Here is a 19484-nt window from a genome sequence, read left to right as displayed (position 1 = left end):
AGAGACAGAGACAGAGACAGAGACAGAGACAGAGACAGAGAGAGAGAGAGAGAGAGAGAGAGAGAGAGAGAGAGAGAGAGAGAGCAGAGAGGGCCAAATAAAGGGCCATTTGTTACCTATCATTCTATCAAAATGAATTCATAGGAGCCCCATCCAGTGTTGGAATTATGTTTATATTTTTTAACTCAGAATCCTGGGACAGAAGAGTATTCCAAACCCTCATGTCAGCTTCCAGGCTCCAGATCCAGCCTTTCAGTGGATTTTGTCCCAAACCATGAGGAGAATCTAGAGGGGAAGGTATGTGGTGCAGCGGCTAGAGTGTTGGGCCTAAAGTCAGGGAGACGAGTCTTCCTGAATTCAACTCTGACCTCAGACATTTCCTGGCTGTGTGACCCTGGGCAAGTCACTTAACCCTGTTTGCTTCTGTGCCCTCATCTATAAGATTAGCTAGAGAAGGAAATGGCAAACAACTCCAGTATATTTGCCAAGAAAAGCCCAAATGAGGTCACGAAAATTTGGACACAACTGAAATGACTGAACAACAAAAGCATGAGAAGACTATAAAGGGGCAGCTGGGTGATACGATAAATAGAGTGCTGGGCCTAAAGTCAAGAAAACTCATTTTCCTGAGTTCAAATCTGGCCTTAGACACCTCCTAGCTATGTGACCCTGGACAAGTCACTTATCCCTGTTTGCCTGAGTTTTCACATCTGGAAAATGAGCAGAAGCAAACGGCGAATCACTCCAGGATCTTTGCCAAGAAAACTCCAAATGGGATCCCAAAGAGTTGGACATCCTGGAAATGACTGAACATAAAGGAACAATAACAAAAGTGTCAGGAAATCTCATAGCAGTGTGGAAGGTAGACGTCTTAGGCACAGAGGTAGTTTCCTCCCAGGAAGATTTCACAGAATGACTATTTCAGCAGCTTTCGGGTTTCCTTGAGGTTCTCATCCCCGGTGAACAGGCTGCCAAAGACCCTCCAGGTAGATCTGAGTTCTAACCTCTGCACAGGAGCCTTTGGTTTCTTGAGTCCTCCCTTCTGCATGAGTTCAAAGCTAATAGCCAGTAATAGGCCTTTCCAGAGTTAAATATAAGATATGGAAACCAAGGAAGGGGTCCTCCAGAAGGCCCCTGAGTAACACCACATATACTCGATCTGCAAAATGAGTTTCAAGCAAGTTCAGTCTATTGAGGAGACCTTTTCCTAGTATCGTGCTCCCGGGATGACCAAAGTGGATGTCAAAGGGAGCCACTCACCCCATCTGAATCTCCTCATCATCTCTGTGGCTGTGGTCGATTCTTCTCATTGTTCGATGACTGTGGAGGGCCGACATTGAAGCGTGCTGGGGAGCTGGCTGGGGATTCAGAAAGGAGGCAGCAAAGGCAAAGAGAAGGGGAAAGGCGCTCGCAAGGTTCTTTCCATGAACTGAGTCCATATGTCACGTGCTGGACTAACCACGGGGTCAGGGTATGTTTTGGTGTCTCCTTCACCATCACATTCTTCATCCAGTCAGCTCTCGGATCCTGAGGTCTTCCCTGGAGGTGGGATCAATCATCCTATGCTCTTCATTCTCTTCCAGGAGAGCTTCTTCAGGATGGAGACCCTCTGGAGCAGTTGGTGGCATTCTCGCCCAATTCCTGAAGATCATTCGCATCCTAGACTTGGTTCTTTGAGGTCAATATGCCACTAAGTTTACCCCAAAACAATGCATCCTTCTTGGCTCAAGGAAGCTACAATGGCAGCGTGATGACTGAAGTGTGGCAGTGAGAGTGGGCAGTACCTACTATGGCTGGCAAGGGCTTCAGTAGACTGGATCAGAGCCTGGCAAATGCAAGAGAGCCCTAGAGTAAGAGTGCTATCTGTGGTTCTAGTACTAAAGAATCGCTTACAGTAAGAAAAATTAAGAGACTTGCCCAGGGCCATGCAGCCAGTATGGGGCAGAGGCAGGACTGGAACACAAGACTTCTTGATATCAAGTCAAACTCTATCAATAATTCCTCTCTATCTCTCCTCTCTCTGTCTCTTCCTCTCTCTTCTCTCTGTCTCCCTCCTTCTCTTTCTCTCTGTCACTCTCACTCTTTCTCTTCCTCCCTCCCTCCTTCCCTCTTCACCTACCCATTGTACTATTCTTTTGAACTTTCTGGTTAAAAGGCTCTGAGTCCTGAAGGTACAAGTGGCCCTGGAGCATAGAGAGCTGGTCTCAGTCAGGAAAATCTAAATCTGATCCAGCCTCTGACTCACACTAGCTGTGTGACCCTGGTCAAGTCCCTTAACTGCTCAGTGACCTAGGCAATTCTCTATGATTTTTAAGCTGCAGAGAAGTTACTGACCTTCATTAGGAAAAGAAATAATTCTTGCCCAGTAGCTTCTTGCAGTAAAGAAATCATAGATACAATACATACATACACATGTATATGTGTGTACATGCATGTATACATATATTGATACATACATGTATATGTATGTGTGTCTAGTCTAGAGTTCTCATTTATAAAGTAAGAGAATTGTACTAAAAGGCTTCTAAGGTCCATTTGTTCAATGCTAAACACAAGGACCACAGCCTCAGAATGAGGGCAATGGCTGAAGCTTTGAGGCCAAGGGTCCCATTCTATGTCCTCTCTGCACTAATGACCTTCTGAGAAAAAAGCAGTCATCAAGTGACCTTGTTTATAGAATGATCTAATTATGCAGTGTAAGAAATTAAATTTGGGGTTTGACTAAATATGAGAATTCTAAAGTAATATTGTGGTTGTTGATTTAAAATATAACTCGAGTCAAAATGACTTTCAGTAGCTTTTATTTATGAAGAGGTGGAAAGAGTGAAAGTAGAGAAATGTAAGAAGAGGGTAGAGAAAATGGCTAGCCTATCACACTAAATGTTGGTCCAGTGTCCAGCTCAGCCCCAGAGGGCTCAGTAACCCTCAGCCACAGGACCCAGCAATGTCTTATGAAAGGGTTCCACCTACGCAGCCTCCTCCAGGAAAGGAAGGCCTCTCCAGAACTAATCTCTCCAGAAGCCAGGAAAGGAAGGCCAGCTACTCATTCACCCAACATGAAGTCCAAAGGAGAAGATCCAGGAGCAGTCCTCCAAGAAGCAGTCCAAGAGCCAAAAATCAAGGTCCAAAGCCACCTCCAAAAGCCAAGTCACCAGGAGAAGTCCCCTGGACAGGAAGTTCAGGACTTTTTATACTCCTTTTTCCATATCACTTCCTGATCTTTCCTCCACTTTACAGTAACCAATTACAGTCTTTCAATTTTCTTAGTACTGCCCAGGGGGTGGTCTGTGGCCTCTGGAGTTGTCACGCACTCTAGTAAGTGATTTGTGAATTTTCTTACTTAGTGTTAAGTAGGGTGTTTAAGTTTTTGGTTGATTAACTTAAAAATTGCTGATTGATAGACAAAGGAAGTTTCATTCTTCACAGTAGACATGTCTAGGAAGCTTGGTCTGGCCTTAGTTTCTCTCATCTGAGGAGCCCAGAGTAGTTTCCCATTAAAACACACTTAGCCTTCAAACACCCCATTGCATCTTCAAATCCCCCAAGACTCCCCTGCGGAGTGAACACGGTAGTGTTTCCTTGCTCCATGTAGAGAAATCTTTCAAAAAAATAGAAATCTTTCTACACTCACTGAGTGAGAGTTGGAATAAATTTTACCATCACCAGGTTTCCTCACCCTTTTCTTTGAGGGGAAATTAGTGTGTCTGTCTCAGAAGTGGGGAGAAGGTAACTGAGAAAGGAAGGGAAAGAGCGATCAAGGGGAAACAGTGGGGCCAAGAGGGTGGGAGGAAGGAGAAGGACCCTGGAGAGCTTGCTTAGGGTCAAAAGCTTAGAAATGGAAGGGAACTCAGAGGTCACTGACTCCACATCCCTCCTCTATAGATAAGGAAACTGAGGCCCATGGGGGAAGGGACTTAGTCAAGATCATACAGCTAGTTAATAAACAAACTGGTATGCTAAATCAGGTCCCTTGTCCAGCTCCTCTAATCAGAAAGATGAGTCTTGTTTTGTTTAGCCTGAAGTTGGAAAGTTCCTTCCTCTCCCTCTCCAGCACTGGGTCAAGGTGGAACTTATAGTAGGTCGGGGGCTTCTAAGTAGCCCTCTCCCTTAGGGCTAAGATTCAGGAGACTTACAAAGATCTGGGGACACTGATGAGGGCTCCAGAGTCCCTGTATTGTTTTCCTTGACTTTTTAAGGAAAAAAAATTCCTCTATAATATCATGAAATGCTTGCTTGGATCCAAGTTCCAGTTTTCCTTAGTGAGGTTTTCAAGACAAGAGAATAAGAGATTCCCCTAAGTATATCTGGGCCCCTTGTGGCTGGCCTAAGTGTTTCATCTAAGTCATGGATGATGTCTACATTAGGCTCCAACAAGTGGTCCAGGGGTCAAGGGAGTGGCTGAGGCAGTTGCTTGATTAATTGCCTGGTCACTGGCCAGAGCCAATGGTCAGTTCATTAGAGCATCCCCATGGAGACCCAGCCACAACCACAAAGAGTCTATGGTACCACTAGGGAAAAGAATTCACTCCCCAACCACTGTTTCTTGGTTGAAACATCTGCTGTGGGGGATGTGGGGACAAAAGAGGGGCAAAGATGTCACAGAGGGAGGACACCCAGGAAGATGGGAGAGGTACAGGATGGACGGCTCTGAGGACAGAGTCTGTTTCCCATAGTTCATTCCACGACCATGCAGGTATTCTCTGCCATTGAATTGGGGCTGGAGACATCTTAAGGACTAAAGAGAGAGAGATAAGAAAATTAGCATCAGGAGGCCAGGGGGGAGAGTCAGGGAGAGGGAAGATAAAAGGGCCTTGGAAATCCTACCATGAAAGGGGAGAAAGAGGGGACAAGTTGGAGGCTGTCAGAAGAAAGCGAATGACTTTCATGTAGTGCGCTAACTGTGTCTTTCCATCATGATCAATAATCACAGAAAGCATTTATTGCCCCTTAAAGGCTGCAAAATACTATAAAAATACTTAACACCTTGATGAACGGAGGAGGGAAGCACCTAGCTGCTGGTGCCCACCCAAGGAAAAGAGCAAAAGGGGGCAGTGGCCATTCCCTTTGTATGGGAACTCCATTCTGGCTCAGCACCTCCAGCGTTGAGCGATGCATCATCCTTCCTTTGTCTGCTTAGCCAATCAGGGGATTTCTCATCTCACCGTGCCCACCCCTCCTCCATGCATGGCTAAAGACAGGTTCCCCAAAGTTCCATGGATTGGATAGGGACAGAAAGTGCAAATGCAGGCCCCCTCCTAGGCCAGTTCCTCCCCCATTCCCCATTCTATATCTAAAGCCCTTTGTAAACTTCAGTCATAGATCAATGTCAGCTGTTTTTCTTTTCAGATCCAGGATCTTCTCCTTCTCTCCATGGTGGTCCACTAACTGGGGATCCACACCAGCCTTTCCCACAGGCGAGGGCTCCCAATTCTTCATGGTCCTTTATTACCCACTGAAGAAATCCTGGAAGTTCCCAGAGGCACTGAAGTGCCCTAGTGGCCCCGTAGGAGAGGCCAAGCACCAAATTAGCCGATACTCATCTCCACCACTTTCAGGCCTCTGGAGATTTCTATTTGCACCTGCTTCAGAGAGTGGCAGAAGGTCCCACTGTCAGCAGCCTGACAAGGCGGCTAGCCTGGGTTGTCAGACCAGGTCAGAGAATAGGAATTCCTCTGTGACTTGTGTTCCACTCTTCAAAGAGGCTGGAATCATTATTTGAATACCATGGGTTCCTTTGGTCCAATTTCACCTCCCTGCCACTCTCCCTTGTGTCCTCACCTCTGAGTCATCCCTTTGAAGTCACTAACTCGCCTGACTTCAAAGGGTCTTTAGATGTCAAATAAATAGGAGATTCTGAGATGAGAATGTTGACTAGGTAAAGGTGGGACAAATAAAACAGAGGACTACAACATCCAGGCTCTCAGAGCAGTGTGGAACAATGCAAGAAGGGGTTCCCAGGGGCATTCATACAACCAAACAGCCCCTTTGGTTCCCTGCCCTCAACATTGCCCACCTACATACCTTTGCCCAGGTGGTCCCCTATTTATGGAATGGATTTCCTTCTCCCTTTTACCTCTTAGAAATCCCAGCATCATTCAGAATACAGCATAGATGACATTTCCTTTGGGAGACCTTTCCTGCTCTCCTTCCTCCCAAGTAGTTAATGATCTCTCCCTCTTCAGCTTATTTTGTAAACTTTTTTTTTGCTTCCTTGTATATGGACACATTCTTTCCCCCAAGGAGAATCTAAGATCCTGAAGAGCAAAGACTGATAAGTTTTTAGAGTTTTATTTAGTACTTAACTGGATTGAAATACAAGCTAGCACCTTTTTGTTTGGCCATAGGAAAGGTACCGGAGCCTTCAGGTAACCAGGCTTAGTTGGACCTAGAATCAGGAAGAACTGAATTCAAATCTAGCCATAAACATTTACTAGCTATGTGACCCTGGATAAGTCATTTAATATATTTAGGTCTAAGTTTCCTTGTCTATAAAATGAAAATAATAATAGCATCTACCTCAAAGGATTGTTGTAAGTATTAAATAAGATAGCATTTGGAAAGTTCTGATGATTCCCTCCATCCATTCAAAATAGTTCATCTGGTAATCACCGAGTTGCTGTCTTAAATCTTCTGAATACTTTATAATAATAGAGTCTAGGAGCTAATGGGAACCATACAGGCTATAGAGTCCCACTGATGCCTGAACTAGAATCCCTTTTCCTAGACAAAGGGTCATCCAGATTTGCTCCAAGACCTCCAAGGATGCAAGGATGCACTCACCTCCAGATGCAGTCAGGAAGAGTGGGCAGAGTTCTAAACTTAAGATTCATCAAATCCCAGCATCCTGGAATCTATATAAACAAGAAGGACCCCATCAGCCCACAAGATACATACCATGTCTGAAGTCTACAGCGCAACGGTCGGCAACCTTTTTGGCCGCGAGAGCCATAAACACCTGTGGAAGGAGGAGGATGGAGGCGGAAGGCACTGGAATATGGGGCTGAAAGGCCCCCTGGGCACATCCTGGGGCTCTGCCTGGACTGGCAGGTTGGGAGGTGGAGCCAGATATGGCTTGAGAGCCATACCTTGCTGACCCCTGCTACAGAGAGTCATTCGGCTTCTGCTTCAAATAGAGGAGATTAACATCCCCAGAGGAAGCCCATCCCACCTTGTGATGGAGTCACAAGAGAGTGGCCTTTCCAGTCTGCTTCTGATTCTTAGCTAAGTGAGTGGGAAATGGGGTTAATCATAAGTCATTGCCAGCCTCAATGGGGTCACAGTGAGGAAAGCACACTAAACTTGGTAGCGCAATCAAATGGTCCATGATTTGGGTCAGTTGTGTTCTCTTGTAGAATTAAGTGAAAATGGGTCTCATCACGTTCACATAAATAGGGAGTTGTGAATGCCTTTTCTGAGAAAGGGTAGAGTGGTTAGGACACTCCAGCTCAACTATAGGTCACAAAATTCTCAAGTCATATGAGACCTTCCTCAGAAGCCATCTTGACCAATCTGCACTTGAACAAGGACCCACCTCATAAGTGGTCATCCAGCCATGGCTTGGAGAGTTCTGGTGAGGGGTACATGCTCCTGCCCAACACCATGTTTCTCCCTCTTGGTTTTGGGTCTAGAACCTAAAGCTTTGCTTTCTTAATTTTCATTATCATTCATTGTTGGAGAGAAAGAGAGAAGATATAGAAGAGGAGGGAAGAAAAGAAAAGGGAAAGAGACAGAGACAGAGAGAGACAGAAACAGAAACAGAGAGAGAGAGAGGAGGGAGAGAGAAGGAGAGAGGGAGAGAAAGAAAGAGAAAAAGAGAGACAGAGAGAGACAGAGATTTTTAAAATCTCTACCACATTTTCTTTTTCCTTTGAATTCTACTTTCATTCTTTTTTAAATTATTTATCTCTTTTGTCTTTATATCATGTTTATTTTGAAATAACTTCCCCATTGCTTATCTTGAAAGATATCCCCTTGAAAAGGAAGAAAAAGAGTAAATCATCAAAGTCAACTAACACATCAAGCGAGTCAGAGAGGGCAAGTCATGTTCCACACCCACTGCCCCAGAGACAAGGATTTGTCCAGCTCGTCTCTGGCGCCAGGCTTCATAATTAGAATTATGATGTATTCAGTTTCCTTTATGTTGGCATTATGCTTCCCACTTACATAATTGCATTCATTATCTATCTTGTTTTCCTGGTTCTGCTAATTTCATGTAAGTCAGTCAATCAAGAACACAAATATTCACCAGCAAAGTACTGTGCCAAGCCATAGGAATACCAAGGAAAGTGAAGTCAACTAGAATTGAATAAACATCTTCTAAGTGCCAGGCACTGCGCCAAGAACTGGGGATCCAAAGAAGCCCCAAAGACAGCCCCTGCTCTCAAGGAGCTCACTATCTAATGGGGAAAAAAAAACTAAATACAAGAGAACTGAGTTAGGAAGCACAGTTAAAAGTACAGTGGGCAGGGAGAGTGAGATTGGGCACAGAAGGGGATCAGGAAAGGCTTCTGTATTCTGCATTCTGGGGTTTTAGGTGACTTGAAAGAAGTCAGGTGAGCTGAGGGACAGTGATGGAGAGAGAGAGAGAGAGTATTCCACACATGGGGAGATAATCAGTGAAAATGCCCAGTGTTGGGAAATGGAGTGTTTGGGAGAAAGGACAGAAAGTATCATTGAATCACTAGGACACGAAGAGAATAAGGTATAAGAAGAAAAAAAGACACAATGGAGCAGGGTTACGAAGGGCTTTAAAAGTCAAAATGACAAAAATGAAAAGAGTTCCTGCCCTTAAGGAGCTTTTTCTATCATAGGAGTTTATGTATGTGTGTATACGTATATATGTTTGTACACATGTATGTGTAGACATATACACATACAAATTACATGCACATGTTCTCTATTGTACATAGATATCTATTCTATATTACATGTAGCTATATGCATGTTACTTGATTTTTATATGAAGAGATATATACATACATGCACAATTTCCTAAGAACTCTTCTTGAATGACATCTTCAGTATAAAGTCTGAAGATGTCATTCAAGAAGAGTTCTTAGGAAATTGGGAGCTCTAAAGGGTGAAGTTGAGATGGGAATATATCCCAGGCATGAGGGATAGCTAGGGCAAAGGTACAGAGATGGTAGATGAATTGTCATGTGGAAGGAATAGCTTGAACACCAGTTTGACCAGTCCATGGAGTTCAGGATGGGATGTAATATATGAGAGTGAGAAACACAGAATGGGTCTAGATTGTGAAAAGCTTTAAAATGTAAACATAGAAATGTATGTTAGATCCTGGAGTGCCATGGATAGACCTGCTCTTTAGAAAAATCATTTTAGCAGAGAAGCAAAGGATAGACTGCAGTGGGGAGAGAACTGAGTTAGGAAGACCAATTAAAAATACATTGTAATTGTCCAGGTGAGAAGCAATGGATTCCAAACTAGGATCATGGCTATATAAGTACAGAGTAGGGAATTCTCATCGAAGAAGTCAAAATGACAAGATTTGGCAACTGATCATCTGTAGAGTGAGGCAGAGGGAGAAATCCAGGATGATGCTGAGATTACAAACATGGGGAAATGGAAGTATGATGATGCCATCTATAGAAATAGAGTACTTGGAGAGAGAGAAGATAAGAGAATGTGTTATAATTTAGACTCAAATTGGACATGCCTATGGGACAGCAGGTTTGGAAATCCAACAGGCAAAGTGGGGTTGAAGCTCAGGACAAGGACAGAGGCTGGGAGTTTTTGTATGGAACTAATAATCTTAAAGCTCATGAATCATGAAATCATGAAACTCATGGGAAATGATGATGTAACCAAGTACAAATGTTTAGAAAGAGAAGGAATTTCAATGAAGAGGCACAATGTGGAAGATAAACTACCAAAAAAGGCTCAGAAGGAGCAATCAGAAAGGAAAGAGCCTAGAACCAAAAAGAGTACTTACTGTATGATGGAAACCCAGAAAGAAGAGAGCATTCAGGAGAAGGTGATCAACAATGTAAAATACCACAGAGAAATTATGAAGGATTTAGGAAAGCACAAGAATAGAACGTTGTAGAGAGCAATTTCAGCTGAATGAAGAGATCAGAAACCAGACTGCAAAAGGTTGAGCAAGTGAGAAGAGAGGAAAGGGGGCACCAAGAATCCATGACTTTTTTCTTTTAAAATCCTTACCTTCCATCTTGGATAGAATTCTGTATATTGTTTCCAAGGCAGAAGAATGGTATGAGCTAGGCAACTGGGGTTAAGTGACTTGTTCAGGGTCATGCAGCTAAGAAGTATCTGAGGCCAGATTTGAACCCAGGACCTCCAATATCTGGGCTTGAATCTCAATCCTATGATCTACCTAACTGCCCTCAAAACAATGACTTTTCAAAGGAATTTGGCTATGAAAGGGAGTAGAGATTTCAAAGAATAACATAAGGGAATGTTGTGTGAAGATGGTATTAAATATAAAAATGGGCAGGGTGGAGTTAATCCCATCTTCACAGGTGGTAGAGTGAAGGATTTCTCAGATAAAGGAAAGTCACAAATGCTTGTCAGCTGCAAGGAAGGTACTAGTGGACAGGAAGTTAGTGAAGACTAGAAAGAGGCAAAGGGATGATCAAGGCTAAGATCTGCATAAGATGAGACTGGTTGGGTTCCAAAGGGGCTGACCATGGTAAGGAAAAGCATTGAATCTTCATCAGAAACTGTAGTAAAGGAGAACATTTCAAAAGATTTTAAATGTTGAGAAGTCTTCCCATCCTTCTCTGTACTTCATATTCATTCTTTCTTTTAGAACAGTAATATTCCATTATCTTCAGGGATCACAATTTGTTTAGCTATCCCCTGATTGGAGGACATCAACTTTCTTCCTACTCCTTGTTTGTCACAGAAGTGTTTTAAATATTTTAGAGTATATAAAACCTTTATTTTTGTCATTGACCTCCTTGGGGCCTGGGCCTAGCAGTAGAGAGTATGAACATTTTTGTCACTTTCATCACATAATTTCTAAACTACTTTCCAGAGTGGTCATATCAATTCACAGCTTTGTTAACCATGTATTGGCATGGTGTGCCCAGATTTCCATGGCCCCATGAACAATATTTCCATCTTTTGTCCTCTTTGCCAATTTCCTGGTGTAAGATCCATTAAACTTTCAAATTCAAGGCCTTCAAAACCACAACTGATCTGCACCACCCCCCTTCACTCCTTGTGAAAAAAGGGGAGTAGCTTTATTTTCATTTGGCAGCTCATAAACTTTGCCACATTGAGGCAAACAATTTTTCTGGTATTCATAACAGGAAGTCCTCCACATCATTTCTGGAATTATTTTCTTTTCTTCATTAGCCTTTGTTGGAAACTCACTCCATATTTTTATTACTGTTTTCATTCAACTGAGCTGCCTGGTTTCTTTATTCTTCCAGATGTTTTTAACGGAAATTCAATTTTCTATAGTTATATGACTCCATCACTACTGTAAACAATTGGTATTAATCATTCCATCTTTTCCACACTTTGGAGAAATTTCAGTAGGATCCTCGTAAGGCAGTAACAGTATTAACAAGTAGTAATTACATCTGGTCTTTTTCAGGTTGCTTTGTAAATTTGGGACTTGATATTCCAGGTCTCCAGGGACCCGTACAGTGAACTTCCAAGTCCATCTTTAATTCAGTTGATTCTGGCAAACACTGACTATATTGACTAGATATCCAGGTGAAATAGGCTTCTTTGAAGCTTCCCATTCGATTGTAAAGGAAACAAGTGGCTGTCCAAGGTGCTTAATAAATGCTTGAATTGACATCCTGAGAATACCAGGAAAAAAAAGTACAGTCTCTGCCTTCTACTGTTGAAATATAACCAATTACCGATAAATAAATACAAGGAAATATTCATTCATTCAACAAGCATGTGTTAAATGTCTACTATGTGTCAGGCACCATGCTAAGCCACGGAGATACAAAGAGGAAGCATTCCCTGCCCTCAAAAGGTTGAAAAGGAGCAATACTCGGATAGACAAATGAATGCAAAATATGGACAAAGTAAATGCAAAGTCACATGTTGAGGTAGAAGTGAGGTGGATAGCTAAGAAGCACAGTATATAAAGACCTGGAGTCTGGAGGACCTAAGTTCAAATCTAGCTTCAGATATTTCCTAGCTGTGTGACCCTGGACAAGTCACTTAATCCCAATGACCTAGCCCTTGCCACTCATGTCTTAGAAATGATGTTAAGACAGAAAGGATGGAGGGAAGGAAGGAAGGAAGGAAGGAAGGAAGGAAGGAAGGAAGGAAGCCCTATGCATTTCAGACATAGGGTTCAGCCAATGCAAGGGCTCCCTTTTAGCTGGTCATGTCATGTGCTTGAAGGGATGTGATATGAAATAAGCCTAGAAAGGCAAATTGAAGCAGATTTTGAAGGACTTTCAATGTCTGTTTGAAGGAATTAATCCTAGAAGCCCAAGGGAATCATCGGAAGTTATTGAGCAGGACAATGATGTGATCAGACCTGTACTTTAGGAATATGAATGTGTCAGCTATGTGGAAGACAGATCAGGGAGGGAGAGACTAGAGGCAGAGGGATCATTTAGAAAAGTAACTTCAATTTCTGAACTAATGAGGAGGAGAGAGAACTAACAACTGTTGAGATCAGCCATACAGAGGAGACAGCAAAGGATGGGGTCAAAGGAGTTCCAACACAGCTCCAGGAAAGTCTGAAGCCTGAGCAAATCCATTCATACTGGAGGTGACTTGTCCTAGGGTCCCTATGAATATCACAGAAAGACCTGAGCTCAAATCCAGCCTCAGCTGGGAGAACCTGAAACTCAGATGGCTCCTCAGAGCATTCCAAGGTCCTTTGCAGCTCCAGACCAGATGGGAGGCAGCCTGGAATACTGGGAGGATGCCACATTTTGAGTCAGTGGATCTGGGTTTCAAGCCAAGTCCACCAACACCTGTCTTTTTTTTCTAATACCCCTTACTTTCTGTCTTTTTTTTTAAACCCTTACCTTCTGTCTTAGACTCAATACTGTGTGCTGTGCTAAGGTAGAAGGTATTTTCTGTCTTAGTAACAATTTTAAGACAGAGAGGCAAAGGAGGAGTTAAGTGACTTAACCAGTCACACAGGTAGAAAGTGTGTGAGGCTACATTTGAACTCAAGTCCTCTTGACTCCTGTCCTTGTGCTCTATTCACTGTGCTACCTTAGCTACCCCATTCATACATTCTTTAAGTACTTGCTATGTGCCAGGCTCTGTGACTAGCATAGTTTGATTCCAACTCTGCCACTAACGACCTCAAACAAGCCACTTCACCATCATTGGCCTCAGTTTCCTCCTCTATAAAAATGAAGGGGGTCGGACTGACTGGCCAGAGGTCTTTATCATCTCAAGAGCTAGTCTCTAACGAAATCATTAAGCTGGAGTGGGGAGAGGGGAGGAGAAGAGGAGGGTTTCGACTTCCTCAGGGGAGAGCATTCACATACTGGGAGTCTCCTGTAATACTTGTCTTGATAGAATACTGACACCTATGGGATCTGCCTCATGTCCAAGCAGTAATTTCCTAACAAATCTCCCTTGAAGTTGAGGCCTTACATTTTTTTAAAGGTTCTAACCTACACTTAGGGCACTGCTTCTAAATCATGAAATCAAAGGATCAAATGGCAGCCACAGCTCTACCTCTTCATCCCACCAGGAACTTGGAGTTTCTTGGAGCCCTGGTCCCCCAGATGGGGCAGATGAGCTTTTTGCCTGATCTTGCTGGGATCTGGGCCTCCGGACCTAGACATTCATTCATTCTCCTTGCTATGTCTTCCCCATCCTTCTCCTCCTTACAGCTACATCAGAATGTAAGCTGCTTGAAGGGGGGGGGCTGTCTTGTTTGCCTATATTTGTTTCCATCCATCCATCTGTCATTTAGGAGCTTGCTGAGTCATTTCCAGGGCTGCTCATACACTTTTGGGGTCCACCTTTCACCCAATTCTCACCCATGGCTCCAAGAAACTACAGCAGGCAAACTGGTCACATCCTCATCTAACTGTCTCAGGAAATGGGCTAACCCAGGTTAAGGTTAACCAGCTGGCCTCAAACCAGTGGACTGGGAGGATGTCTACCCAGCAGACTGTGGAGATGGGAACAATTTGTTATAAGAGCCATGCAGGCGATGGAAGCAGGCACCGTGGAGCATGGAAAGCTTGGTCAGGCAGCAAAGATGCCAAAGTCGTCTGCTGCATCCTAAGCCATTGGCAGCCATCCTGACTTTTGTCTTAGTATTGGATTTTGATGATTCTGGAAGGAAGAATGAGGTCAATGACTTTGGGCAACTCTGCCTCACTTCAATCCAGTTCACACCCTAGCCAAGACGTCACCCCCAATGGCACCGGTCCTCTTCAAAACCAGGGGTGAACAGCATGATTTCTGTATCTGCCTATCTATCTCTCTGTCATCTGCCTATCCATCCATCTATTATTTATCAGTCATCTCTCTCTCTATTATTTCTGTCTATCCATCACCTGCCAGTCCATCTACCATTGATCTGTCATCCTTCTATCACCTCTCTGTCTGTCTGTCTATCAGTCACCTTCCCATCCACCCATCCATCCATCCAACTATCCAGCTGTCATCTCTCAGCCATCTAGCAATGTATTTGTTATCACTCTTGTTCTTGACCAAGCGCCACCTCTGTGAGAAGCCCTGGCCTGCGCATCAAGGATGCAAAACCAAAAATGAAGCATGCTCTCCTCTTCAGGCGCTGGCTTTGATTGAGGGAAAGAAATACAAGGCTGTTAGGGAGGGAGGGTGGCCATTCACAACTGGAAGGAGGAGGAAAGAAGGTGGTACTTGAGCTTTATGTAAAAGGAAACAAGGAATTCTTTGAGGCAGGGATGAGAAAGCCATGCATTCTGGGCATGGGAGACTGCCATGGAAAAGGCATCATGATGGGAGAGGAAACATCATGCGTGTGTTATAGCCAGGAGGGCAATATGGCAAGATTGTAGAGTGGAATGACCAGAAGTGAGTGAGTCCTTGCAGCTGGCTAGGTAATTGGCCCCTGTCCTGTGAAGTTGGCCTGCTTTGTCACCCCTCACAACCTCACATTCTCCAATGTCTCCTCTCTCCCAGACTAAAATTCCCATTTGTTCCTTGCAAGGCTCTGCTTCCAGCCCCCGACCATCCTGGTTGTTTACGTCTCTGGATTCATCTCAATTTCCACATGTCCTTCCCAGAACGTATTACCCCAAACAGAACCCTTGACTTCATGGGTAAAGCACTGGACTTTGAGTTGGGAAGACCTGCGTTCTAATCATCTCAGAGAGCTCCTAGCTGTGTGACCCTAGACAAGTAATGGCCTCACTGAGCATCAGTGCTTCCACCTGTAAATGGTGGTAAGAATAGCTCTTAGTTCCCAGAGTTGTAGGGAGGATCCCAAGAGATAGCTTCATGTAAGGTGCTTTGGAACCCTAAAAAAGGCAAGCAAAGGTGGGGCCCTGACACTGTCCACCCCCCTGTCCTCCATACGGCCAGCAGGAGAATCCCTAGGTTAAAAGATACAGTTACTTTCTCAGTGGAATTCCAGCTTCCTTTCCAGAGTAGCTGGACCAGTTCCCAAGTCCACCAATAGCTTGTCGGTGCTCCTGGATCCCCACAACCCCTCCAACATTGATTCTCCACCCCCTCCCCACCCATTGGGTAGGTGTGAAGTGAAACCACGGAGCTATGTGGACCTGAATTCCCTTGTTAGTCATAGGATCTTGGAGCATCCTTTCACATGGCCATTAATGGTAAGTCTTCCGGGATCATCACTCCTGCAGGAGGGGGGCCGTCCCCTCAGTGGCCAAGTGATTGTCTGTACTCCCTCCCGAAGGCCCAGCCTTACCTCTCCACCGAGAAATGGCTGCTCTACTGGGCAGTAGAACAAAGATGGAGGGAGCCTCTGTTTCTACAGTGGGTCTGCGTACGCCAGAAGGGAAGGGTCAAAGGAAGGATCCTCTGGTCAGACTATCTTCCTACCATTCACCCTGAATGCCTTTTGGCCAAGTCGGGCTGCTCAGGAAGCCTGGCATGCTGGGTTAAATATGGATCAGCCCCAAGCTAGAGGGTCAGAAATTCCAGGTCAAGGACCCTGGAGGAACAGGGAGCAACAACGGAACTCCTCATCTTGGCAAATTAGAATTTTTTTCTTAATAAGCCAAATAAACTTGATGAAACCTTCCCTGCTGCCAACAAAGATGATCCATGCTTCCATCCTTGGCTAGCCCCCACCGACCCTTTCATCTATTGCCCTAGATCTCTCCTTTCTCACCCCTTGATCCCCAAGAACAAAGGTTCACCACTTGCTGCCTCCACATCCTCTCCTCGCACCCTCTCCTCAAGCCTTTACAATCTGGCTTCAAACAGCATTGCTCCCCTGAATCTGTTCCTCCCTCTTAATCGCCAAACCTGATGTACTTTCCTCAAATTCCCTCGTTCCTGGCCTCTCTGCAGCCCTGGGCATCGGCCTTCCCTTCCCCTCAATGCTCTTTTCTGGCTTTCTGTGCTATTGCTCTCTCTTGATTCTCCTCCTGCTCTCTGCCAGTGCCTCTTCCATCTCTGTCTCTGGACCATAAACAAAGTCTCAGGCTTTTATCTCTTTTATCTCTACACCATCTCTGTCAGAGATAGCATTGGCTTCCTGCCATTTCTGTGCCAGAGTCTTCCAGAGCTAAATATCCACCTTTAATCTCTCTCCTGAGCTCTGGTCCCAGTTGGTCAGTCAATACCAGATAGGGCAGCCAAGAGGCAAAATGGACAGAATGCTGGGCCTGGAGTCAAGAAGACCCGAGTTCAAATCGGAACATTCCATCATCCATCTCCCTGATATCACGTGTCTTCAAATTTCTGGCTTCTTCCCAAGCTCCGCTCAAGTCCTTCCTTTCCCACAATGCCTTTGCTGATTCTGGCCCTTGCTCATGCCCTCTCTTTCCCCCAAATGGCCTGTACCTTATTTGTCCATACTTTTTTTTTTTTTTTTTAACCCTTGTACTTCGGTGTATTGTTTCATAGGTGGAAGATTGGCAAGGGTGGGCAATGGGGGTCAAGTGACTTGCCCAGGGTCACACAGCTGGGAAGTGGCTGAGGCCAGGTTTGAACCCAGGACCTCCTGTCTCTAGGCCTGACTCTCACTCCACTGAGCTACCCAGCTGCCCCTTGTCCATACTTTCTTGAACTGAATTATCCTCAGAACGAGGAGCGAGAGCCCCCGTAGACACGATGTGCCGGGCAATGAAGATAGCTGGACCTGAAGTAGCGCCTGTCCTCAAGAAGCTTACTTTCTAGGAGGGTCATGCAATAGCAGACAGAAGGAAGTCCCAAGCCCAGAGAAAGGCAAAGAAAATATTGGCATAGAATCCCACTGAAGTCTCCAAAGAAAGAAGTCCAAAAATCACGTGGGTGATCATCTCGGTATACCTGAGCTGGGTTTTTTTTTTTTTTTTTAATTTTTTTTTTTTTTAAACCCTTACCTTCCGTCTTGGAGTCAGTACTGTGTATTGGCTCCAAGGCAGAAGAGTGGTAAGGGTAGGCAATGGGGGTCAAGTGACTTGCCCAGGGTCACACAGCTGGGAAGTGTCTGAGGCCAAATTTGAACCTAGGACCTCCCGTCTCTAGGCCTGGCTCTCAATCCACTGAGCTACCCAGCTGCCCCCTTGGAAACTGAGCTAGGTTTTGTTGTTCCTTTGTTTTGTTTTTTGTCTGGGCTTATGATTTCGTTGGCTAAGAAACACCTCCACCCAGAGGGTGTATCACCATCAGGGACATCAGTAATAGGAAGTGAAGAAGGACTGTCAAATGGCAATGGTGAAAGAGAAGGCGAATAGCCAAGGGAAAGTCTGCAGCATGCTGGGTGGATCAAATCCTTTGTGGTAGACTTAAGGGACGATGTGAACAAGAGTTGCACAGAATGGTCAGAGGCAAATGGGTTTGAATCCTGCCTGGACACGTGAATTTGGATGTGTCATTTAACCGCTATCTGCCTCAGTTTCCTCATCTGTAAATTTGGGGTAAAATAACATCTACCTTCCAGGATTTTCAAAAGCATGAAATGAGATCATATTATAAAGAGCTTTGCAGCCTCTAAAGTGTTATATGAATGCTGAATGTTGTTATTATTATCCAAGAGACATTGAAGAGATAGAAAGGACAAGAGTTGGCATTTGGGTGGTACCTGTGGGGTGAGGGAGAATGAAGAGCCAAGAGTAATGCCAACATTGGAAATCCAAGAAAGGCTGTTGGTGTTGACCCTCCCAGAAAGAGGGAAACTGAGAAGATGGGGTTAAAAATGCTTATGTTGGCCAGATATCTGGGTGAACATAAGATCCTCAAAGGCTACAATCAGGTCAGGGAGGCCTTGGGATAGAAAGCCTTGAAGGAAAGAGGGGATTCCAAGATAGGAAGGTGAGAAAGGAGAGTGCGAGGCCAGGAGAGGCAGACATTCCAGGTATGGGCAAATGCCAGCTCTAGAGAATGGCACAAGATCAAAATCTAAGCCTCAGAAAGAGAGATTCTGAAATAGGGGAAGGGACAAGGTCTTTGCCATGATAGGGTTGTAGAAATGAAAATTCAGTCCAGGAAATTCTTTTATGGAAATGTGCCTTCCCCCACCTCCAGAAGAAACGTGATGTTTTCAGGAATCGGAGGAGGGCTATAATAACCCAGCAGAACTCCCAGAGAGCCCCCGGAACCCGCATAATTATACCCTAAATGAATAAAAGGAAAAAGAAATTGTACACAGTAGCTTTCCTTGGGAAATACATAGAAAAGCTCTTTCCATCCTCTGAGTAATGGCATGAAATAAACCTAAGGGAAACTATTTCACATTAACAAGTTTAAAAAAACAAAACAAAAATGGAAATCGACCTCCAAGGGGTGAAGCGGGCTGGCCACCCTCATGGCTTACCTCCTGGATGATTGCCCTTTGCAGTGGGCAGCTTTTCCGAGGGCACCGGGGCCTCCTTCTGCGAGCCCTTCGGAGGGGAGCCCTCCGATCACCTTGTTGTTATTATGGTGGTGTTTTAACCTGCTCTCGGAGGACTCGGGAGCTTAAATCCCACCTTAATGGAAAGTCGACCCCAAAGCATCTACGGACCAGAAGGCGTTTCCTCTGCCGCTCTGAGCTCTCCTTTCACCCGACCCCTTTGGCAGGGCTGAGAGGTGAGTCAAGGTTAGGGAAGAACATCTCCAGGCCAGGGATGTGCCCGGCTGTGATGGGAGGAGAGCGAGGGGCTGAAGGCTACCCAGAGGAAGTGATGGAGAAATCGGGGCCCAGCAGACCCATGGGCAGTGCCCATAGGAAATGCTCATCTATTTATTCCAGGCGGCCTTGGCCTGAGTTTCCAGAGGGTTCTGCCCGCTGGCCAGCACCCTTCCTCCTCCTTCCTCTTTAGATGGCGCCTTGGCTGTGGGCTTTCCCACCTCTGGAGGCAGATGGAGCACAAGAAGGTAAGCTGGGCAGAAATGGACCCCCG

The sequence above is a fragment of the Gracilinanus agilis genome, chromosome 4 (genome assembly GCF_016433145.1).
Source record: "Gracilinanus agilis isolate LMUSP501 chromosome 4, AgileGrace, whole genome shotgun sequence".
Lineage (NCBI taxonomy): Eukaryota > Metazoa > Chordata > Mammalia > Didelphimorphia > Didelphidae > Gracilinanus > Gracilinanus agilis.
Note: the sequence above shows the minus strand (reverse complement) of the source record.